This window comes from Rousettus aegyptiacus, unplaced genomic scaffold (genome assembly GCF_014176215.1).
Source record: "Rousettus aegyptiacus isolate mRouAeg1 unplaced genomic scaffold, mRouAeg1.p scaffold_m13_p_12, whole genome shotgun sequence".
Lineage (NCBI taxonomy): Eukaryota > Metazoa > Chordata > Mammalia > Chiroptera > Pteropodidae > Rousettus > Rousettus aegyptiacus.
The window spans coordinates 43766274-43790887 of record NW_023416287.1 but is presented as its reverse complement, the minus strand read 5'-3'; the positions used below and the strand labels follow the sequence as shown (position 1 = coordinate 43790887).

The 24614-nt window shown below is 46.6% G+C and overlaps 1 long non-coding RNA gene across 2 annotated transcripts; it reads right to left on the bottom strand.

The window, feature by feature from the left end:
* Positions 1-3185: 3185 nt before the first annotated feature.
* LOC107503654 lies at positions 3186-24060 on the bottom strand. 2 transcript variants are annotated; one of them, XR_001595272.2, is made up of 4 exons: positions 23901-24060; positions 23255-23546; positions 17003-17178; positions 3186-13817 (listed from the first exon to the last, which is right to left on the bottom strand). It is a non-coding gene; the product is annotated as an uncharacterized LOC107503654 (long non-coding RNA). The 2 variants fall into 2 exon arrangements; XR_001595273.2 differs by having other exon boundaries at positions 3186-8422.
* Positions 24061-24614: the final 554 nt, after the last annotated feature.

Below are 24614 nucleotides of genomic sequence, written 5' to 3'. Positions count from 1 at the left end.
GTGGTTTTTTGGTTTTATATTATTCTGTTTAACCTTTTGTGTGCCTAAAATATTTCACAATATGTTTTTTATAAAGAAATAAAGAGAGGGGAAAACCTAAAAGTTTTTGATGGGGTTGCACTGCCAGAAAAAAAAAATCCAAGTCTGGTGAAAATAAACAAAAGAAGACTAGATGACATTATCTCTAAGCCTAAGCAATCTCTAACATCTGAAATCTTCACCATCAGTAACTGGTTACAAAAGAGATAAAAACACCAATGCCCACCTCAGACATGGTCACGAAGAATGGTGGACAGGGAACAGTCTCTCAAAGAGTAGAACTGGTGCAACTGAACTGGATGCCCAACGAACTCACAAAGAGGTACTACCACATGCTACAAAATGAATGAACCTTGACAACATTATGCTAAATGAAAGAAACCGGTTACAAAAGATTATAGAATGTATGGTTCCATTTGTATAATATGTCCATAAGAAATACAGAAAACAGATTAGATAGGGGGAAAGAATGGTGTAGATAATAGAGGCTCTGTTCATTCCTCTGGTGACCAAATTAAAGTTATGACAGAAACAAGGAGCAAACAGCAAGGAAAAATCACCTGAAATCTGGCTGAATAAGCCATACAATCAGGAAGAAATCTAAGAAATCAACTGCAATGGCAGAAGATAAGATGGGGCGAGGATGAGAGGCTGCCTGGTCCAAAGCAGCTGAATGGGACGGAGGCCATACCATAGCAGTGGCATGGTAGCTGCAGATGCCTCTTAAAGGGGCTGCATCTGTGAGCAGACTTTTGCAATGACAAATGTGCTCACTTTGAGCACCAGTGTTGGTTCTCTGTGCAGGTGGCACCAGGGATCTACAGGAGGACTCTGAATTGTCGAAGACGGGGTCGAGGGGAGACTCACTTTGTACAGAAGTGCCAGTAATATCCATTGTTCCTCTGTTGAGCCCTCCCAGTATGCGTACTCAATGCCACCATAGCCGAGATGTCATCAAACTGGATAATAGCGGTCACTCTGCCGAGAGGATTCCCTGAAACTTCACTTCCCCCAACTTGTGGCCCTACCCAAGGTATATCCTCATATATCCTTGAACATCCTCAGCGAGTCAAGTGCTCCTTGCTGAGCAACACCTAAACTCACACTGGTGGCAATTGGCCTCAGTTTCTGGTGTGGCCTTTGAGGCAACTGTAAGTACAGCATCTGTGGATTGCTTACTGAATCTTAACAGGTGACCCCAGAGGGGCTAGACTGAACCCATCTCAGGACTTTACCATTGGATACCTATCACACAAAGCTGCACTAATAAAACTGGGAGATTTAAGAGCTTTGCCTAGTATATAGAAACAGACACAGAAAGGTAGCCAAAATGGGAAGACAAAGAAGCAGAAACCACATGAGAGAACAGAACAGAGATCCAAAAATAATGGAGTCAAGCCATCTAAGATGCAGAGTTTAAAACACAGATTATAAGATGCTCAATGAACTTAGGGGAAGTGTAGATGAATTCAGTGAGAACTTCAACAAAAAGATAAAAAACATAAAAATGGAAATGTAAATTATAAAAGGGAACCAGTCAGAAATGAAGAACACATTATCTAAGATGAGAAGTATATTAAAAGGAAAAAATAAAGTGAATAAAGAGGAGGATCAAATGACCTATATAGAGGATGTGGAAGCCAAGGACACTCAATCAGAATGGCAAGAAAAAAGAAGCCAAGACTATAATAATAATTTAAGGAGCCTATGGGACAAAATTAAATGCAAAAATGTTGTGTCATAGGGGTACCTGAAAGAGAAAAGGGAGAACAAGAAGTTGAATATATAGTTGAAGAAATAGTGATGGAAAACTTACTAAACCTGGTGAAGGAAATAGAACTCAAACCCCAGGAAGCTCAGAAAATCCTCAAAACCAGGAATCCAAACAGGCCCACATCAAGATACATCATAATTAAAATGCCAAAGGTTAAGGACAAAGAAAAAATCTTAAAAGCAGCAAGAGAAAAGCAGCTACAAGGGAGCACCCATAAGATTTGTGGCTGATTTCTCAAAAGAAACCATGCAGCACAGAAGGGCTTGGTACAAAATATTCGACATGATGAAAACTCAGGATCTACAACCAAGAATACTTAATCCAGCAAAGCTATCATTTAGAGTGGAAGGACAGATAAAGAGCTTCCCAGACAAAAATAAGCTAAGGGAATTTATCATCACCAAGACAGTATTACAGGAAATGTTGGAGGGTCTTCTTTAAGAAGAAAAAAACATGTATCAAAAACAGGAATAAACAGTGGTAATAACTACATTCCTATCAACAAGTACCTCAAATGGAAAAGAATTAAGTGCCCCAACCAAAAGATAGAGTGGCTGAATGGATAAGAAAACAAGACTCCTACATATGCTGCCTACAAGAGATTCACTTCAGATTAAAAGACACTCACAGACTAAAAGGAAGGGGATAGAAGAAGATATTGCCTTGATGGACCTAGAGGGTATTGCGCTGAACAAAATGGGTCAGATAGAGAAAAACAAATATTGTATGATTTGACGTGCATGTGAAATATAAAGAACAAAATAAATAACAATAACAACAAAAACTCATAGATACAGAATATTTTGAGGGCTACTAGATGAGAGGGGGGGTTGGTAAAAAAAAAGGCTAAGGGGTTAAAAGGCACAAATGGTTAATTGTGGAATAGACATGGAGATGTAGAGTGTAGCATGGGGAAGATGGTTAATAGTTGTAATAAATATGTAAGGGGGAACAGGGGTACTAGATTTAGTATGGTGATCACTTTGTGAGTTATGTGGATCTCTGATCACTATATTGTACAACTGAAACTGGTATATTATTGTATGCCAACTATAAGTGAAAAAAACTCATTGAACTGTGCAATGTAAATACAAGATTTAATTGTCTCTTATATTTCAATAAAGACAAAAATGGACATGTAAGTAACACCTATAATATTAGGTGTTGAGGAATGTACAAAATTTTTGTACTCTAAGAAAATTTTACTAAGCTAGTCAGTCTCTGGTCTCCTTTTATTTATTAATTTTTAAAAACTGTCTTTTTCCTTTCTATGAACAAATATATATATATTCCCATAAAAATAAACAAAGGTTTTTTATCCAGAAAAAATTAGAATTATAAAATAATAATAAAAATGGTTACCACTTGCTACTATCAATGTGTGTGAATATTAATTTTTCTATTTGTCAGCTAAGAAAACAAATATGAAAATAAAAGAGAAGCTAATAGAAAAAAAAAAGACAGAAAGTGTATTAGTTGTTATCAAGGGCTGGGGGGAGGGAGGAATGCAGAGTGACTGTTAATGGGTACAGGGTTTCTTTGGGGGATGATTAATATCTTCTAAACTTAGACCGTGGTAATAGTTGCACAATTTTGTAAACATACCAAAAAAACATGGTACGCTCATTTACCACAAATCTGCTTTTCCATGTCATAGCATGTGTCATTACTTCATTGTTTTTCTGGACAAATAAAATTGCATTGTGTAGATAGATTGCAGTTTATTATCCATTCATCAGTTGGTTGGCATTTGGGTTATTTCCACTTTTTGGCTCTCGTGAACAATGTTGCTATGTACAGTGTTTGTGTGGACATATGTTTTCATGTCTCTTGGATACATACCTAGGAGTTGCTTTGCTGGGTCCTATGGTAATCCTATATCTAACATTTTTCAGTATTCTTGCTAGCAAGCCTTAAGATGTGCTATGGACTAGTGTCCACTGCCATGGCCATCTACTCTCCCCTTTTCCACATAGGAGTTTATAGTCTTTTCCTTTCATCTCTACATAGGTCAGGTTAGTGGTGATGGGGAGTTAAGCTTAGAACTCAACACTGGACCACTGAAATCCTGCTTTCTAGGGCTGGAAGAGACAGTGTGTTGCCTCCAGTCTTCCTTTTCCATTGCTGCTATAATAATTTACCACAAACTGAAAGGCTTAAAACAACATGCATTTAGTATCTTACAGTTTCTGTGGGTCGAGGGTCCAGGCAGAGAATGCCTCAACTGGGTTTTCTGCTTAGAGTCTCCCAAGGCTAAAATCAAGGTATTGAGAGATTGAGCTCTTTCCTCGACGCTCACTCGGGAAGAGCCCACTGTTCATTGAGGTGATTACATCGTAAGACTCAGTTCCCCATTTCTTTGCCATCTTCAAAGCAGTAATATGTTTTGAATTATTCTTGAATTTAATCTCTTTTCTCTTGCTGCTACTTCTTTTTAACTTCCTCTTCTGCTTTCTTCTTTTACTACCTGCCAGAGAAAGTTCTCTGCTTTTAAGGGTTCACCTGATTACAGTGAGAAAGTTCTCTGCCAGAGAAAGTTCTCTGCTTTTAAGGGCTCACATGATTATACTGAACCCACCAGGATAAGCTAAGATCATGTCTCTATTTTAAGATTAACTGATTAGTAACTTTAACTACATCTGCAAAGTCTCTTTGGCCATGTAAGAAATAAATTCACAGACTTTAACAGTTTTCAGAGATTAGGGTGGGCATCTTAAGGGGCCATAATTCTGTTTATCACACTTCTCTCAGAAGCGAGAATGGTAAGAAGGATGTTTATGGATGTTGGACAGTCAAGGTGTGAGCTGAGGTGAACTTCCCAAAGTTCACCCAAAGTTTATTCCTATTTTTCCTGAATCCACATCTTAATTTTCCTCCGGGATCACTGCCCTCTTCCAAGTCAGGCACTGAGGGTAGGCTCATGGTTTAGGCCAGTCTGGCCACTGCATTCCCTTAGCCATAGAGGCTGGTTCAAGGATGAGCACATGACCCAACCAAAGCTAATGAGATTTGCAGATGAGAATATTCTGGAAAGAGATATCATATCCTTTCTGCTGATTTTGACACAAAAGAATGTAGAAGCTAGAGTTGCTGCAGCCATCTTGCAACCATGAGGACAGAGCATGTCAGAGAAGGGACCCCCTGTGGCAATGAGAGGAGCCTATATGGATTTGTGGATGTGTGGATGTCATTTGCACTCCAATTTGAGTTGCCCAAAACAGTCTACCCTGGAGTTTTTGGTTCTGTGAGCCAATGAATTCCTTTTTTTTCTTCAACATATACAACCAAACAAATGCTTAAAGTGTGTGCATTAGTCTTGAGAATATGCATCTGTGAAAACATATGGCCTTTGAATGTCGAGTGTTAAGTGAAGCTAGAGAGAGAAGAGCCAGAGGCAAAGGCACGGAATGCCCCATCTGTGGGAAAAAGCTGTGCTGGACGGGAAAGATTGAGGGCTCTTTTTATTAAAAAGAGGTTTTCTTTTCATTTCGGATAACTTTTATCTTCAGTATAAGTTCCCATATACTCTTTATCTAGATTTATCAATTGTTTACATTTTTTTCCTATTTGCTTTATCATTCTCTTTATATTAATATGTACATATAGATACACATATTTTTATGAAACATTTGAGAGTATGTTAGAAAGGTGATGCCCCTTTACTATAACATATTTCAGTGTGTATTTCATAAGAACAAAGAGATTCTTTAAACATAAACACTTACCACACTTATTAAAATCAGGACAATTACCACTGATACAATATGATTATCTAATCTCACAATCCATATTCAAATGTCAGTAATTGTCCCAATCATATCCTTTATAGCTATTTCTGTCTTGGTCTATAATTCAATTGAGGACCGCATAGTGCATTTGGTTGTCATGTCCTTTTGTCAAGGGGGTGATATTTGAACTCAGCTTGGAAACTTGAGGAATTCCTTGACTCCCAGAAGAGAAGAGCAGCAGCCTTGGTGGGAGAGGCCACTGCATAACATTTAAATGGGGATCTGGGTGACTTAGGGTGCTTTCAAGGCAACTAGCAGCGGCTTAGGCAACACAGACATATAATTTCCTCAGATAACAAATCTGGAGGTGAGAGCTCTAGGCTTGGCATGGCAGCTTGGTGATGTCCTCAGGGGCCCAGGCTCTTTCTTCTTTCTGCTCAGCATCCTTGGAGTGCTGGTTTATTCCATGGCATCTCACTGCGTGCTTCCCAGTCAGCTGCTACACAACCACACACCATAGTTCTTTCACTAGTTTGTTGGAAGACCATGTATTAATTCTCTAGGGCTGCCATAACAAGTACCACAGACCAGGGTACTCAAACGACAGACAACTTATTGACTGTTTCAGAGGCTGGAAGTTTGAGGCCAATGTGTCCACAGGGTTAGTTTCATTGAGGCCTATCTCCTTAGTTTGCAGACAGCTGTCTTCTCCCTGTGTGCTCACAAGGTTAGCCCTGTGTGTTTCTGTGTCCTATTCTCCTGTTTTCATAAGGACACCAGTCCCGTTGGATTAAGGCCCACCCATATGACCTCATTTTACCTTGATTACCTCTTTAAAGGCCCTATCTCCAAATACAGTCACATTCTGAGGTACCGGGGTTAAGAAAGCAACACAGAAATCTCAGGTGTATACAGTTCAGCCTATATCAGAGGGAAAGAGACAATCTTCCTCATGTTTCTGCCTTGTCCAAGAGGAAAATTACTCCCCAGAAGTCTTGGACAGACTTGAAAACCACTAAATATTAGGTTGCAATTTTGAGGGATGGAATGAGCCAGGAGACCTTTTTATGGGTCCCTGTGCAATTGGCCCCCTCCCTTGGTCTCTATCCACCTATAAAATGAGAGCAATATATTAATGACAGTAATAATAGGTATCATTTACTGAGTGTAAATCAGTGTTAGGTTGGGTGCTGTGCTTTCCTCTCCCTCCCAGCAGCCTGCAAGGGGGCCGTTTCAGGCTAGCTCAGGACCCACACATGTTCTGACACATACTCAGGAGGGGAAAATCTTTTGCATCAACGTCACCTTTTAAGATCTCTTAGGTCACCCACTAAGTGCTGTGTACCCCAGTTTTGTATTCCCAGCCCTATGCAGGTAAAAAGTGTTTTATCTGTTTTTAAACACTATTTAAATGGGATCAACACATCTTCTTCTGTGACTTGCTTCTGTGACTTACTTTTTTCTCTCTCACAATATTGTTGGTGAGATTCCTCATGCTGATGTGTGATGTCATTGCCACATGGTATTCCACTGTGTAACACAATTCCTTTACCCTTCCGCCCTTTTAACAGTCTTTTGGATTGTTTCCAGGTGTGTTGTTAGTGTGGCTGTGGATATTTCGATTGGCGCTGCTAAGAACTTTACCTGTGAGTGGAATTCCAAGTTGACAAGTGTGCATCTCTTTATTAGAATCAGCAAATGCCTCTCCAAAGTGCACTTACACATATTTACTCCCACCAGAAGTGTATGAAGTGCTTGTTGCTCCACCTCCCCACCAACATTTGGACCTACCAGTCAATTCTTCAAATTCTTCTACGATATATTGTTGAAGTCACTGCCCATGTGCTGGGCCACCAAAAATGTCTAGGATTTCTTTGCCAGGGTTGAAAACTTCTCTAGTAGCACCCATGTGCCTCCCACAGGTCTTGCTTGAGTGTATTATACTGCAGGTTGTGACCATTCTGTGCCCATCATTAGTGTATGAGGGCAATGGCAGGCAGAAAGCAGCCTGTTCACATGGCTATTTCCTTCTCTCCCTGTCTCTGTCTCTGTCTCTCTCTCTCTCTCTGTCTTTCTCTGTCCCTCTGTCCCTTTGTCTTGGTCTCTGTCTCTGTCTCTCTGTCTCTGTCTCTGTCTCTCTCCCCCCCCCTTTCTTGTGAGGATGTGCTACCCCCACCCTAGCAGGAGAGACACTCATTATGGAAAATGCTGGGTGGACAGCTTCACTGGAAAGGAGTTGAAGCAAGTTGAGCTGAATCCTCAAATTGGGAGGCTCCTCTCAGATGCTGGCCAAGCAGAACTCTGTGGCCACACTGCCTACCTGGAATGTGCCTCCCTTTGTGGGCCCGGCACCCAGGCTGCCCTCATTGGACTAAAATTGTTTTGTGGACTCTAGGTAGCCTTCTGCTTTTGATGAGTTGAAAACTTCAATCTATTCATTCACTATTTAATGAGGTTCTATTGTGTGTCAGGCTATGTCTTTGAAGGTCTGATACAGAGGTAAACAAGACAGATAAAGTCCCAGTGCCGCTCCCCAACTCGTTTGTCTTCAGAAATATTCCTTGTTATTTCCTGCTCTGTTCTGTACAATGTGGCAGGGGATGGGGAGCCTACACTTGCAGGGTAAATTTCTCAGACTCCCTTGCCAGCTGATTCCTTTCTGGATTCGGCCAATGGGAGGCCAATGGAGGTAGACAGAAGGATAGGGGAAAGGGAGAAGCCACGGTATTTCTTCCCCTTCTTCCTGTCTCAGGCGGCATCTCTGGTTGTCGCTATGTCCCTTCTGTGGCTCCAGCTCCCACAGGATAGGCTTGCTGAGCATCTTCTGGTGGTACTTCCCAGGCCCTGGACTTGGGAAATATCACCTTTGTCCTCTTCAGCCCTGGGGGGAGGGGAGAGATAGTAGCTTCCTGCTTGTCTCACTGTCCCCTGTTCTCAGCAGTTTCACTACCTACACAACCATGTTCCTGAATTTAAACTTTTAAGTTAAGTTTTAAACTTTCCAAGTGGTTTCTATTTTCCTGGTTGGACCCTGGAGATACAATCCCTTTTTTTTATGTTGTTTATATTAGAGTGGAGAGAGTGAGACAATGAACAAATAAAGAAACAAATAGTATGGTAAATGCTATGAAGAAAAGAAAATAGGGTCTTTCCACAAGGAGTAAAGCTCATCCTTGGGGTCTGGGGTTAGACAAATGCCACTGAAAAGAGAAACAAGATGAGCAGGCTAGAAGGGCAAAGAAAGGAGCCAACATTTATTGATCACCTACTATGTGTCAGCCAAAATAGTGATATTCTTTACAAGAATTCTGAACATATTTATGTCAGAAACTGCTAAATATCTTCCAAAATTCATTCTTTCCTTCCTCCATAGGAGAATTTGGACTGAGCACATGGCTACAGTGCTCATTAGACAAAGACTACAGTGTCTAGCCTCTTTTGCTGCTAGACATGGTCATATGACTATGCTCCTGCCAATAGGATATAACTTGATGTGTTAGTTTTCAGGAAACTTCCTTAAGAGACAGCTGGTGTGCACTTTTGGTCTCCTTTGTTCACATTTTCCTTCCTGCTTCCTAATGTAGACATAATTTTAGCAGCTATCTTGGATCACTAGGTGATGGTTGCAACGAAGGTCATGCACTGGGAGCAACAAGATAGTAAGTCTTGGTCTCCGACACCAGGGAGTGACATAACAGCTCTGGGTTACCTATTTCTGAATTTTCACATGACAGAGAAATAAACTTCTACCTTGTTATTATGTGCAGCTAAATCTTTTCTTAGCTATACAGTACTAATTTTTTTGACAGATAAAGAAACTAAGGCTTAAGGAGGGGAAATAACTTGCCCCCGGGTCTCATAGCTGGTTTCACAGAAGAGCAGGGACTCAAAATCAAGGCCATCTGCTGTCAAGACTCTTTCTACTCCACCATCCTACCAATGCATCCTGTGCCCATATGGATGTATGTAAAAATTCCTAAGTAAATGAGCCAATCCTTCACATATCAGCAGCCCTACCTCTCTGGCTTGCTCTCAGTCCAGCAGGGATTTGTGGCTCTTTGCTAATAAAATTGTTCTATTTACCTATTGATGCATTTAAAAAAAACTACCCCAAAACTCACTGGCTTAAAACAATTCATTGTTATTATATTTTACACAACTGTGGGTCAGACATTTGGACAAGATGCAGCAGGGATGGCCCATGCCTGCTCTGTGATCTGGAGCTTCGGCTGGGATGAGTCAAATAGCTAGGGGATGGAACAACAACTGGTTGGGCAATTCTTTCTTGGTACAACTTCTCAACTTGGCTAGTTTGAGCTTCCTCACAGTATGGTGGCCTCAGGGTAGATGGACTTTTTACATGGAAGCTCAGAATGCCCATGGAGAGGGTTTCGAGAAGCGAGGTGGAAGCTACAAATCTTGTAAGGCCTGGGCCTAGAAACTGCAGTGTCACTTCCACCACATTCTCTTCCTCAAGCAGTCGCAGAGACTACCCGGATGTAAAGGGTCAGGGCATGCGCGGGTAAGCAAGCTGTCCTTCTCAGTAACAATTCGTGGCCATCTTTAATCTACAACGAGTGTAATTACCAGAACTCTTTCAGTAGTATCAGGCAAAAACTCCACCTTAGACCAACTAAAGGAAAAAAAAAAGTGGGGGTTGGGGATAGGGGGTGGGCAGGGGGCAGTATATTATTGGTTCATGTAACTTAAAAGGTTAGGAATGTATCTGGCTTCAGGCACAGGGGTTTAGGCAATGTCAGGGAGTCTTGGCCCTGAACCCAGGCTTCAGGGCTTCCAGTCTGCTCAGATGCTGCCCAGAGCCTGCAGGGCCTCTAGGACCTGGTTGTCACTCACAGTTGGCTTTGCCCACCAAGTGGTGGTCTAGGTTTTCTGGGAAGGCAACATGAGGGCAGATGTCCAAAGTATCTCAAGAAACCATGTGAATATCTGAACAAAGGCAATAGTAAGCACAAATGTCGTAGGGTGGAAATGTGCCAGGTATGTTCGAGTTGGGTTGGAGTTGAGCAAGCAATGGATGAGATCAAAGAGGCAATGAGGGACCAGATGGTGTGGATTCCTCTAAATGAGGCAGGAGCCGTGGGAGGGTGTGGAGCAGAGTGTCTGACTCACATTTTCACAGGATCCTTTCGGCTGTTGTGTCTAAATGGACAGTGGGTAAGCTGGGAGACTTCCAAAGAGAAAGCTAGTACAGTAACCCAGGTGAGATGATGGCAGCTTGGACCTGGGCAGTAGCTGTGTTGATGCTGGGAAGTGATCAGATTTTGGAATAACAGATTGAAGGTAGGTGTTCGAGAAGGAGAGGGAGGATGTTTCCCATGACCTTGGTTCACAACTCACTCTCTCCTAAGGAATTATTACTCTGTCCACCTCCCTGCTCGCTTCAACCCCATCTTACCCCTCCAGTTCCTCCTGCATATAAGGTGTCAGAGCAACTTCCAGGATGAAAATTTATCCCATCAGTCAAGGTAATCTCAGATCATTTTTTTTTTCTTAATAGTCAATGTATTTATTTCCATGTGATTTGGAAAACATATAATTAGCTCACTGAACCTATTGTTTTGTCAATAATATAAAATTTACCTTTAGAAACAATTTGATTTATAAAGAAATGAATTGATTTAAAGAAAAAGATTAACAAAATAGCACAGGAGGTAAAGAGATATGGCAAAAAATTCTGAAGATAATGATGGCTTTCAGGAAGCCTCCACACACCTGACCTCTCCCTCATCCCAACTGCAGGAGTTTCTGCCTTTTCCAGAACTTGCTGAGACCTTCACTCACTGGTCTTCATATATGCTGTTCTGTATAGATTGCATATGTCTCCTCTGAGACGTTTTGCAAGATTGTTAGTCATTTTGTTTCACATTTAAATTTTAATTCACCCGAAATTTATTTAGATATATGAGAGGGGTCTAATTTTATTTTCTTCCAGGTGGATATCCACTTTTACCGGCACCATTTATTTCACAATCTACTCTTTAGTGAATTGAAATATGACCTTTGTCGTATATTACATTTTCATATATACTGGGATCTACTTTTGAATTCTTTATTATTTTCCATTGTCTATTCTTCTTCCAATGCTATGTTGATTTGATTACAGTGGTTTTATAGTGTGTTCTTATTTCCGGTAAGGCAAAAATCCCACATTATTCTTTTTTCAATTTTCCTTGGTTATTTTGGGGCATGTATTCTGCCACATAATCTTTGAGGTCATTTAATCCAATTTTTTAAAAATCACCCTGTTGGTATTCTAATTTGAATTACATTAAATTTATACAAAAAAAAAATATGGGAGAATTGACATCTTATGGCATTAAGTTTTCCCATCCAAGAACATGGCATGGCTTGCTCTTTTCCAGATCTTATTTTGAAATCCTCTGGAAGATTTAACCCCATTTATGTTTCTATACTTTTATTTTATATGCTTCATTTCCACAAATATACAGTACTATTTCATGTTTAAAATTCTGCCAGTTCTTTCTTTGACTAAAACCATGTGTTCCTGCATCTATTCGTACCATGTAGCTGCTGCATGGTGTTCCAAAGAATGTCCCACTATTTGTATATCTAGCACCCTTGAGATGGGCCATTAGCTTGTGTCCAAAGTTTCTTTATGTTTTTCTTTGTTTTACAAATAGTGCTCCACAAATATCCTTGCCCACAACTCTTATACTCATGTGGGAGGATTTTTCATATGCCTAGAAGAGAAATTGCCAGGTAATGTGGCATCTATATCTTCAACTTTACTAGATACAACCAAATTACTCTGCAAAATCCTTGCAGCAATTTATATTCTAGCCAATAAGGCAGGAGATTCCTGTTTCCCAATGTTCTAGCCAGGCAGGGAATTTTCTCCCCTGACTTTTCTTCTTAGTAAACTGTTCTTCTCCATCTTTATTTTTTAATCAAAAAAATTTTATTTTTTCATTTTGGTTTTTAAATCTTTCTTTTTTATATGATATATGTGCATATATGTGTATATGTTTGTATATATTTATGTTTCAATATCTATTTTTCTATCATCTATCATCTATCACCTGTCTGCCTGTACTTCTATCTATCATCTATGTAATTTCAATGGTAATCAAAAGTTACACAGTGAACTCTTTCTCCTATCCCTATCCCCAGCCACCCAATCTTATGGCCTTCTATAGATGCCAACCAGTGTTAACAGTTTCTTTTGTTTTCCATCCAGAGAAATTCTACAATTATGTGAACAAATAAGTGTATATCTTCTCCCCTTATCTCTGTTTTTAATCAAATAGTAGCACACCATGCTTACTCTTCTGCACCTTTACTTTCCCACTAATTCTACCTTGGGATCATTCAATAGCTGTACATAAAAACATGCCTTTTTCTTTCTTCTTTCTTTTTTCTTTCTTTTCTTTTTGTAACAGCAGTATGACACCCCACTCTTTGACCATATGACAATATTTTCAACAGTATCTTCTAGATAAGCATATTTTGCTTTCAATCATTTGCCATAATGTACAAAAGTGGCAATAAATTTCCTTATAAATTCATGAATATAAGAGCATATCTATCATATAAAGTCCTAGAAATAGAATTCTTGGCTCAAAGCATAAATGTTTTTGCAAATTTGATTGTGCTCCCCTATCAGTTGACATTTCCACAACTTGTCTCCTCCACCCCTTAGGAATGTAGTATGTGATCAAATGTTTTGATATTTGCTAATACTGATAAATATAAAATAGTATCTTCAAAGTAATTTTTAATTAATTTATTTTCAAACAGCTTTATTGTGGTATAATTTACATACCATAAAGCTAATTTGTTTTAAGTGCTACATTTCAATGAGTTCTAGTACATTTATGGAGTTAACAACCATCATCATATGTTCTCATTTATAACATTTCTCTTATCCCAAATATCTCAATGTTTTAAATTTTTATTTCTCCAAATGAAATTGAGCATGTTTTCATTAATTTAAAAGTCATTTCTATTTCCTTTTTTATGAATTTTATGTTTCTACCCTTTGCCTACTTTTGTCTATTGTATTTTTTCTTATTGATTTGCAAGTACTCTTTATATATTATGCTCCCAGACGAGAGTAAGTGCCTTTCCTCCAACAAGTACCCTGGTCTTCCAATTCTCAGTCTGAAATTACCAGAATCTTTTGATGTGCCTGCATTTCTACCACCCTGTGAGTTGCCTGCACACAGACAGTAACCATATCTGATTTCATTCCAGGTCACCCACCTTCAGCACAGGATCTGGCCCAGAGTAAGTCTCTGCAAAAAAAAAACCCTTGGATTTGATATTTGTAAATATATTGTCTTTTCCCCTCAGAGTTCCTATCACAATTTGTGACAACGTATTGATTTGTGCGGTGAGTCACATCTGATAGCTCCATGAGGGCAGGTACCATAGCAGTTTTGTTCAATATTGTATACCTAGGGTCCAAAACAGTGTGGCTTAGCACATTTTTTTAAAGTACTTATTGGATTAATTAATTAATTACTAAGTAGTTTATAGTACCTGGAGGGAGAAAGATACTGGAAATCCCACCAAAGGATATGGAGAAGGAAAGCCAAAAACCACACAGCCACAGCACCCAGTATTTCCATGAGGGACACATGGGGCGTGAAGTGGGTGGATAGGGACCTTAGTACAAGGGTACACATGTCAGTCTACAGAGGCTGGTATTACAGAACTCTAGCATCACGTTACCATGCAAGAATGTGGGCCCAGGGTAACCAATCTTCTAACTTTCCAAGAGAAGCTAGAAATGAAGCTCTTTGTGTGAAACCTCCCACTTCAAAATATGGACAACAATTAGTAGTTGCATGGGCCCCTGAGACTTGGGTTACCAATGTTTGAAGATTGGGTTACAAAGCTCTTTTTAAATACATGCTCATTAGTAAATCCTGTAACAACCCTGGAGAGAGATTTGCAGAGACAGATCCAAGGCTTAAAGTAGAAAAGAGGCTTGCCTAAGACTGCCCAGCCAGGACAGGTATGCATGTGTGTGTTGGAGTGGGGCAGACGGCCTGAGCTACCCCATAGCTCCTCCTCTGGGAGGCAAAAGGTTGCTAATTCTGGGAGCCCCTAGTTAAAGCCCTGTCACATGGTTTGTCCCAAGCTTGCGGTGGCAGGGCAATGCTTAGCCTGGTGCCTGATTAGTCCCTTCCAGCACAGAGACGGGCAGGCTGAGTTCCCACCTGGAAGTCCAGTCAAACTCTAGCCCTCTCTCAGCTGTAGATACCTTGGTGTGCTTGCGCCCACTAACAGCAATTAATCATCATCACCTCATGACAACCCTGGTATAATTATCTTGTATTATGAGTGAGGTCTCACCTAACAGTTCAAGTGTCCACAGATAGGGTACGCTCCCTAAAAATGAGGTGTGAACACTGTTTTCTGCCCTCACAGGCAAGGCAGGTGGATGTTGTGGAGGGGCCTCTGTGGCTGTCTCTAACTCAAACCCAGGCCCCTTTGGGTTTGTGGGCTGGGACAGGTCACTGGGGCCAGACACCCCAGGGATAGCAAAACATGGGAGATCAAGGGAAATGGAATAATGATAAAGGGAAATAATAATAATAAGGTATACGGCCTGGCCCACTTGTTCTTCTGTCCTCCTCTGTTCCTCATTCACTCATTCCCAAAGTTGCAACTGATACCAACTAAAGACTGAGACAAGATGATTTTACATGGTGCTAAGCACTATAAAAGAAACATATAGTATAGACTGAAAAAAGTAGGGAAGAGGAGAGTGACTTTTCTCTCTGAGGAGTGATATCTGAGCAGAGGTAGAATACACTCTGAGTAGAGGGGACAGCAGACACAAAGTCCCTGTTCAAAGAACAGAAAGAAGGTCACTGTAGCTGGAGCAAGAGAGAAACAGGTCTGAGCAGTCAGCAAGAGCCATTACATAGGCTCCAAAGGAATTTCCCTTTTATTCTAAATTCAGTGGGTACTTCAAAGAAATGATTTGTTGCCAACTAAGCTGTGTGTCCTTTGACAATTTGCTCTGTCTATAATTTCCTGCCTATCCATCCATCCTTTCAACAAACATTTATGGACCATCTACTGTGTGCCTGCCTAGCCCTTGGGGACGCAACAGTGACAAAACAAAGCGCTGCTCCTGATGTAAGGGACGCCAGGACTCCCATTTCAGGACGCAGGCCCTGTGCAAACTCGCTGCCGCCAGGTGGCGCTCTGCGCTTGCGCATGGGCCGCCACTGGGGGTCGAGGGTCGGAGACCAGACCCTGGCAGCGAAAGGCAGCCGAACTGCGGGCGGGGCCCGCACTTTGGTTGTGTGACTTTGGGTTTGACCTGCCTGGAGATGAGCTAATCCCACCGTATGATAAACCCCGGGGAGATAGGAAAAATGGCTGCGGTGCTATCTGCGTCGCCATGGGGACCATCGCGCGCGCACGCGTGCGGGGCGCGAGCCTGGAAAAACACAGCCTTTGTCGGCGGCATGTGTCACTAACGGCGCCGGGGGCCTCAGGCTGCAGGGATCGGGTCTTTCTTCCCCCAATTCCACAGTGGGGAGGCTCTGGAGCCCCTGGCAGAGCATACCCCTGAGGCAGGTTAGGATCACTGAGTGTTCCTCAGAAGACCCCTCCCCCTTACACGCCCTCACGCCCTGTTTTCTGTCACAAGCACTCATATTACATGGCACATCCCACTCCACTGTGGTGTCTGTCACACCCACACACACCATTCTCTCCCCTCTGCTCTCTCTTTTCCAAGCTGGAGGGAGGCCTCAGCTCTAGTGTCTAGCCCTGAGCCTACACAGGCAAGCACAGGGACAGGCTCCATCCACGCCCTTCCCCCTTCCCCCTCTTTCAGAGCTCTGGGCACACCTGAGCGGATATATATATATATATATATATATATATATATATATTCACAAAGACATGACCACCTTCATGGAAGATTCGTGCACACCCCAAGAGACACAGGTATGCATGGATGCACATGCTTACAAGCATGTATCCCCCAAAATCACCGAGTAAGGTGGGACACCTGCAGGCACACGACATTCGAGAGAGTAACATACTCATGCCTAAAAACACACATGCACACCCTCCTGAGTGGCAGACGACACCATCTTCTGTATGCACTCCTAAAGGCCTCTTTTAGGGCAGGTACTTTGAGGTACTCACAATCTGCACATCAGCCACATTTGAACACACAGCTTGCACTCCCACTCCTTCACACATGTGTTTACTCCCTGAGTAACATGCATGCCCACACGCGTGCAACACCCCTTCCTCTGTGCATCCTCAAACAGCCTCATCTTCAGGCACTCACAGAACTCACCACGAGTGTGTGCATGGGCTTGCACACATGTACTTTCTTGTAGCACACTTGTTCGACATACCTGCATGCACACCAACACCCTTGCTTGTTCAGTGCCCACCCACTGGCACACCTACATGTACAACCAAAACATGCCGGGCATACCTGGGGGGCGCACACTCCCGTGCCCCCGGCAGGCAGGCAGAGCGAGCACCGGATGCCTAGCGTGGCTCCCGCAGACGGCTATCTGCCTGCCCATCAGCGCGCGGATCTGCGGTGGTAAATGATGCATTCGATGGCGGGCGCATTTGTTGTGCGCGCTCTGAAAGGGCTCCGATAATCTGGAAGGCAGAGATAAGGAACAGCATTTATTCCGCGGCACTTTGGAAACAATTCCCAGCCCTGTACAACCCCCTTCTCGGGCAGCCTCCGGGAGCCGGGCAGATAACGATTGGCTATTCATTATCTTCGCCGGGAACAAAGATTAGCCGGCCAAGATGAAAAATTACCCGGGACAGCAGCGCAGCCCCGCGCGGACCCCCGCCCGCCGCCGCCGCCGCCGCCGCCGCCGCCGCCGCCGCCTCTAGCTCTTCTGCACCTGGCCGGGCCCGCCAGCTCTGGGCTCACGCCCTCCCAGCCCACTCTCTCTATCTGACACTCGGTCTCCCCTTGGCGCGAGGCACTGCCAAGCCCCGAGCTGTCCATCTCAGTTTGCCCCATCCTGAGCAGCCCGTCTTCCGTGTACCCACTTTTCCCTCCTTTCTGGGGCCTTTTCTCCTTCCCATTTCTCTCTGAGCCTCTCTGGGTTCTTTTCTTTTATCATCTCTCTATTTCTGTCTTGTTCTCCTCCCTCGTTCTTTCCTGTATCTCCTCTCTCTGTCCAGGTCTCTCTCTGCTTTTGTTCCTCCTCTCTGATCTGACCCTTTTTGCTACTTTTTAGTTGTTTGTTTCTGTCTATCCCTGAGCGTCTTCAATCCACCCCTCACCACTGTCTCTGTCGCTCTATCGCTGTCACTTTTTAAAATCTGTCTTTGGGTCTTCCTGCCTTGTCCCTCTCTTCCCTTTCTCTCTGGGCCTATCACTGGGCCTCCATGTCTCTCAATCCACTCCAGCTCCAGAGCGCCGCCCCCCCCCCCCATCTCTAGGCCTTGCACCTCCTGCCCTTTCGAAGCCATGTTCCTGATGGCAGACCAGAGGCTGGGAGGCTCCAGCTGGCTCTGGCCAGCGCATTATTCCAGGAGGGAGCTAGCTGGCAGGTTGGATAGGGGGAATGTAACACATGGACACTCCCCCACCCTCTACCACTCCAGGAAACAAGACAGAACTATATACTCAGGTCCTTTTCAGTTCATGGGGCTTTGCACTTGCACCCCAGGACTGGATCCCCCATGCCTCTCCCCAATGAGGCTGGGGGCCTTGGGAGCTAGTGGTCCCAGCGAGGCCACCTCATTAGAGCGGTTATTCAGCATGGCACTGGTGTTAGCAGATAAGCCTTATCAACTCATCTCCCCATCCCACAGACAGACAGAAAGTGCCCTGGCAAATGGTACCCTGGAGGTCCCTGGCTGCCTGCCCTGCAGGTTTAGGAAGGTGCAGATGGCGGGTGATCTGGAAGACACACATACTGTGCATCACCCAGGGACACAGTCCTCCACAGACACAGGGTAGCAGTGGGTAAAGAGACACATATAATTCAAAGATATATTAATACGTACAGATGCCCACACCTCATTTACACAAACACCCACCCTAATATATATTAGTTCGAAAATGGAGCTATACACAGATATGCAGACAACTTGGATACCCTCTCCCTCTTCCCACCATCAGTTCAAAGACACAATGACAGACAGCTATACCTATGCTGTTAAAGATAGACAGACACACACATGTGCACAAACTTCCCAATTTATAGACATAGGATACCCACACACACACTCTACTACTGACCCACACCAATTTATAAACAAACACTCAGAAATACCCACTTCTCATCACATCATTCATGGACACAATGATCTCACACCCACATAGTCACAGGTACACACATCTGGTTCCAGATACACTTTCCCATGTGCACATATGGGACCACACTCTGAAATAGCTAGACAATACACAAAGCCTCACGGACTCCACACAAATTCTCAGGGACCCACAACACAGACTCTCAATACACAAGCTCTCAGAGACCCAAGGAAAGAAATGGACATAATATACTCAGTTTTGCAGATTTCCCATGTGCTCACAAATGCTCACACACATACAGATATTCTCCTGCATGCACAGAGCACAGACACATGCAACATGGTCACCACCAGCTTCAAAGAAAGACCCACAGATAGCAGGTACCCACAGACCTGGGGAGCCAAAGACATCCCTCTCTGAGGAACACCTGGGCATATACTAGTCTCCTATGACCACGGACTTTTCAGTCCTTTCAAGGCAAAACACTTTCTCTTTGTGCCCAAGGTTCCCAGGCCACTTTCACTCTCCTGAGCAGCTCACATGGGACTGGGGTGGTGGTAGAAGATGGGGTTCAATTTCATGGTAGGGGCTATAGAAGTTCAAGGACTAACTCACAAACCCAGGAGCCTTTTGCAGGTGAAGACCCACCACACTCCTGTCAGCCTTCCAAAGACAAGCGCTCTACTCTCTTCCTCTTCCCTCCTGCACAAGGAGAGGCCTCAAACTCCACTTCTTAAATGCTCTAGTCTGCTCTGGATTTGGAGTACTGAGGTGAGGGTATAGGTGGAAGGAGAGAGGGGATGTTAACTACACTTAGCCAAATCAGCCTGGAAGTGAGGGTGGTGTTGTGTGTCAAACTACATTTGAGTGCATTCATATGTGTGTGTTGGTGTGACCCAGATCTCTTCTCTGAGGATTTTCATGCAGCCATAGCCGTTTGCGCTAACCCAAGTGCAAAAATGTGTGCGTGTCTGTGTGAGCAGTCCTGAAAGCGGGTTGGATGAGAAGGAGCAGGCATCTGTGTGCGTGCCTTTCTGAGTGCATGTGCCTACAGCGCGGGAGGATCCCCCAGCAGAGTGTCCAAAGGGAGACATTCGGGCTTTCTGAGCGTGCATCCCTGAAAGCAAGGGTACACTTAAGTTTGTCCCTGCCAGGACAGAAGTGGTCTGGAGTATGGGCGGGTAGATGCCTGAGCCTTGAATGCCTGCCGGCCCTTGGCCTGCCGTGGGTCGGTGGACCAAGGAGACGAGGCCCAGAACCCCAGACACCCTCCTGCCCCGCTGCGGCGTTCCCGCGCCCCCTCCTCCCCCCAAAGTGCTGTGGAAATAAAAAGCAGCGGCCGCTGAGGCGCGGGGTGGGAGAAGCAGCGGGAACGAGAGGTAGGGAGGCCAGAGGCGCAGGAGCTCGCCGCTCAAATCTCTATCTCCAGGCTCCCGTCGCCTCCACCCCCAGCCGGCCCCCGTCGGCCACCGGGAGAACAAAAGCGGCACGCTGCGCACCACGCGGCCTCTCGGCAAGCCGCCCAGGCCCTGCCGGTAAACGCCATCAGCCCGCACCCGGTCCCGCTGGCGCACCTAGCCACGCACGGTGCTGTGCGCCCCGCTGTGCCTCGGCGCGTCCGCCCGGCGGCGCCGCCCGCTGCACCGTGCTGAGTAAGTACCCCCACCCCACCTGACCAGGGCCCTTCCAGACCTCAGGCTCAACCCACCCAGCACCCTAGTCGCATGGCCTGCCTGGCCCAATGGCTTCTGACATGTGGTCCTCGGGGCGCGCCTTACTACCAGTGGCCCGAGCCCTAGGTCACAGGGGCTAAACCTGAGGGAGTATTTGGGGAGCTGAGAACAGCTGGCCAACCTCGAGTCTCTTGCCTTCCCATTTCTCGGACAGCCATAGGACGCGAGTTCTGGTTATTCCCAGAGAACGTAAAGAGGCCCCCTCCCAACCCCCGAGCTGGGGCCTTTGTCTCGGCTGCCCCCCACCTTGGGGCCATGGTGGCGGATGCGCCGGAGCGGGGCCTCGGAGCCGCCGTTGCACCTGCCAGCGGGTCCCGTGCTTCGGCTTTGCTCGGCTTAACCCGGCTTGCTCCTGCGTGCGCACGGGGGCTCTTTATCCTGTGTGGTTGGGGTCCGGGTAGGGGAGGACGCCGGGTCTGGATGTCTACCCCCTGCTCCAAGCCGGCGTCAGAATCCTTTTAGTAGAATTTCAATAAGAATGGGGCCGCCGCAGGCTGGGGAATCTGCCGCCGGGAGGCGTCGACGGAGGTCTAGGCTTGTCTGGATTCCGGGCACTTAGGATCCTTTCGTGGCGGCCAAGCTCGAATTCCAGGTTGCTCCAACGGCGAGAGGAAAGGTCCAGTGTTCAGGGTCCCCGGGTGTGGTGGCCGATCCTTTCCCGGAAAACACGGAAGGAAATTCGTTGTTTTGGAAAAAGCCACATCTCCCAGGGTTAGGAACATCTGGCAGTGAGCTATGGGTCTACGTAGGCACCTCACGCTGGGATTCGTTTATGAGTAGGTAGGATTCGAGAAACAGGTAGGGCCAGTGCGGCTGCCCAGGCGTCTGGAGAGTGTTTCCCAGCCGGGTTGACAAACTGCAAACAAATTGCATCTAACGAAATGGATTTACCAGTTGTCATGTGGCTGAGCCACCAGGCTCTTTGAGTAAACCGTGGCTGTTCATGGAGGAGACTGGATTGTCTGCCGTCTCAGCAGGGCCCCTAGGGGAGGCTTCCCGTCTTGGACGTGGGGTTAGAACCTGGTAAGGAGATACAGGATCTCCGAGGCGCTTCTGTCCCACGCGCTGAGACGTCTAGGACTTTGGGCCCCCAGTATTTATAATTCAAAGGGGCCCAGAAGATGGATGCGGTGAGAGAGCCTGCCAGCATGGAGGCCAGAGGATAGGAAACCTTCAGATTTGGGGTGCTGGAAGTGAAGCCTAAAGACAGGAGGGACTGTTTGAAACCCTGGGAACCCCTCTGGAAGGCTTGCTGCGACCTGAGCCGCTCTAAGACCTTGCTTCGGAGGGGACTTCTGAACCTCTCTGGCTAAAGAGGACCCCCCCCCCCTTGCTCCTCAGTATCTCTCAAGGTACATCGCCAGTGTGGGACTGGAAGGCCGCTATTTTGCAAATTAAATATCCCTATGGAATACAGCCCTAAGCCAAAGGATTTCTTTGATCTACTCTCCCCCCCACACCCCCCTCCCCCACACACTGCCGGCCAATTAGATGTGCATAGGAATGGGCTAGAATTGGGTTACAAATAGGGCGCACTTCCGATCCTGGAGGTGCCACCTCTGATGAACGAAGTTTAAACAAAGGGTATGGAGGAGAGGGCTACGTGGGGCCTGGAAGACCTGGGCAGCTGAGAGCTCAGTCCAGGCGGATGAGGTCCTTTAGAGCTGGGATTTGGATCCCTGCGCCTCTGGCTCCCGAGCAAGAGCATCTCGGTCGCACCAACCCACCTTCCGCTGGGGAACCTCGGGTCGCGTGCGAAAGGCGTCAGGAAATTTAGTTCCGCCGCTGCCGTCTCCCAGTCCTTCTTGAAACCTTGTTCCCATGCAACAACAAAAGGCAGAGAGGCCTGTTGCAACTATTGGGAACGAACAAAAAACTGAAAAAGGGGCCATGTCCCTCCGAAGGTACTCGGGAGACCCCCCAAAGTCCGAAGCCGTGAACAGAAATAAATCTGCTCGCCTCCGGCGGAGGTTAGCCCCACGACCCCCACGTATCTCGGGGGCTTCCCTGACCCTCCCGGGATGTTCGTTTGGGCAGAAGTGATGGGACGGTCTCTGCTGCTAGGTGGACGAGGCGCCTGGCTGGTGTCGGTCTGTCTGGCATAGCGATACATTCAGGAGCGGCTCCCCGTCATTGGTCAGCTGGGCACCCTGCTGCCGGGCTCCCTGCTTTTCTTGCCCAGGCAGGTTCGTTCCTGCGGGAGAACGCGGCAGTCCCGGGTCCAGCGCAGGCGCTCGCATCAGTGCAGAGGCTTCTGCCAAAGCGGCTGCTTCTCGGCCTTTTCCAGGAAGGCAGCTCCAGGGCCCCAGGAAGCCTGGCAGAGCTCCTCTTCCCCCTTTTTTCCCCTCTAGGCCGGGATTGCGGGAAGGGAGGCTGGTGCGGATCTCCTGAGGCCCCGGCTCAAGCGTTGCTTAACTGCTTTGATAAGCTCCTCTGCGCGGCGATTTTCTGAACCGCCGAGCGGGGTAATTAAATCCTCGCTGTCGCTACGTTCTGCGCCAGGCCAGCCGGCAGCGCTGGGCTGCCACTTCGGCAGGACTCCCGGCAAGGCCAGTCACCTCCACCCCTGCGGTGGCCAAGACACTGCCTCAGGGGGCTTCAGGCTGCCCTGGAGGAGCTTGAAGCCGAGCTCGCGGCAATGAAACTGCAGACCCACCCAAACGGGATAATCGCGCCAAACGGTGATGAATCGCGCCTTTGTGACGAAAAGGTGAATTACCTGCTTTTCCGAGCGCTCCGAGAGACCACATCTTCGAGACGAGGCGTCGATTGCCGCCTTGCAAGGGACTCTGTTCGGCTCTGGCGTTCATGGCACCGCGGCTGGCCGACGGGCCAGCGGCCTATCACTCTGGATTCCAGGGTTCGAGCCCGAGCAGGGCAGTTTTACCGGACACGGGCGATTATCATCCTGGCCGCGTTGTCTTTGAGAAGCTCGTGCTGGGTTCCGGAGACGTAAACAGGCTCGAGGCTTCGCAGAGATCGCGTTTTACGTGTTGACCAAGAATTGTAAACTAAAGACAAGGAGAAGAGACAGAGTTACGAAGAGACAGCGGGTTCCTCGGACGCTGCGCGTTGCTGGGAGCGCGAACCAGGAGGCACGGAGGCTACTCATCTGCCCCGCGCGGCTACCGAGACCCGGTGTCCGCGGCCTCGCTCTCGCGCTCCCAACCCGGGTGCGCCTTACCCCGCGGGCGCCAGCCTCCCTTCCTGCGGAGCAGAGTTCCGAGAAGCCTGGGTCCTGTGCGCGTCAGAGTGGAGCGGCACGGGAAGCTTAGGGCCACTCAGGGCAGGCGGGTCCCCAAGGGCCGGAGACACACCAGTTCCCAGCCAGATAGGGCTGTGCGACCCCAGTCCCAAGCCTTTACCTGCGCCAAAGTGGGTCCGGGCCCGCAACCCCTTGGTGCTGCCCAGAGCTAGCTTGAGAGAAGGTGATGGGGCGCGCCTGTGGATTTGGGCCAGGCCAGGCGCCCCCCAAGCCGAGGGGACCAAGGGCTTTCCTCCCTCTCGGATTATTAAAAAGTTCATTTCCTGGCGAACTGAGTGACGTCAGGGGCCCGGCGTCGCGGTGGCGGGGCCGCCGGGCCGGAGAAGCCGCCTCCAGTTACCCAATTACCGACTGTCAATCCCGCCGCCCCTCCTCCACCCTCTCGGGGGTGGCCCGGACCCCCAATCTTTTTCCCAGCCCCTGACCCACCTGGGATCCCTCAAGGCATCTACCCCAAGAGCCGTGGCCCCAGTGAGAGGAGAGAGGCTGGAGAACGTTGATTACTCCCCATTACTCCCGCACCTGTCTAAGTCTCCCCTAATTTCTTTGTTCCCGACTTTCCTCTTCAGCCATAGGTTCCCTTCGAACCTCGGTCACCTCCGTCCGTACAATGGGAGAGAGCCAAATTTGTGCACCGGGCCCACTCCACACATAGAGCTGGATCTCCGGGCTGGCGATGTGTGGGAAGCAGTTCCAGGTGACTTAGGGAACGGAGTTCTCAGACCACCGCTTCCCTCTTCCCAGGGGGCAGCCTTAGGGAACCGAGGGAGGAAAAAAATGCCTCCTCCTGCCCACAGGCGTCTCCTTAGACCCG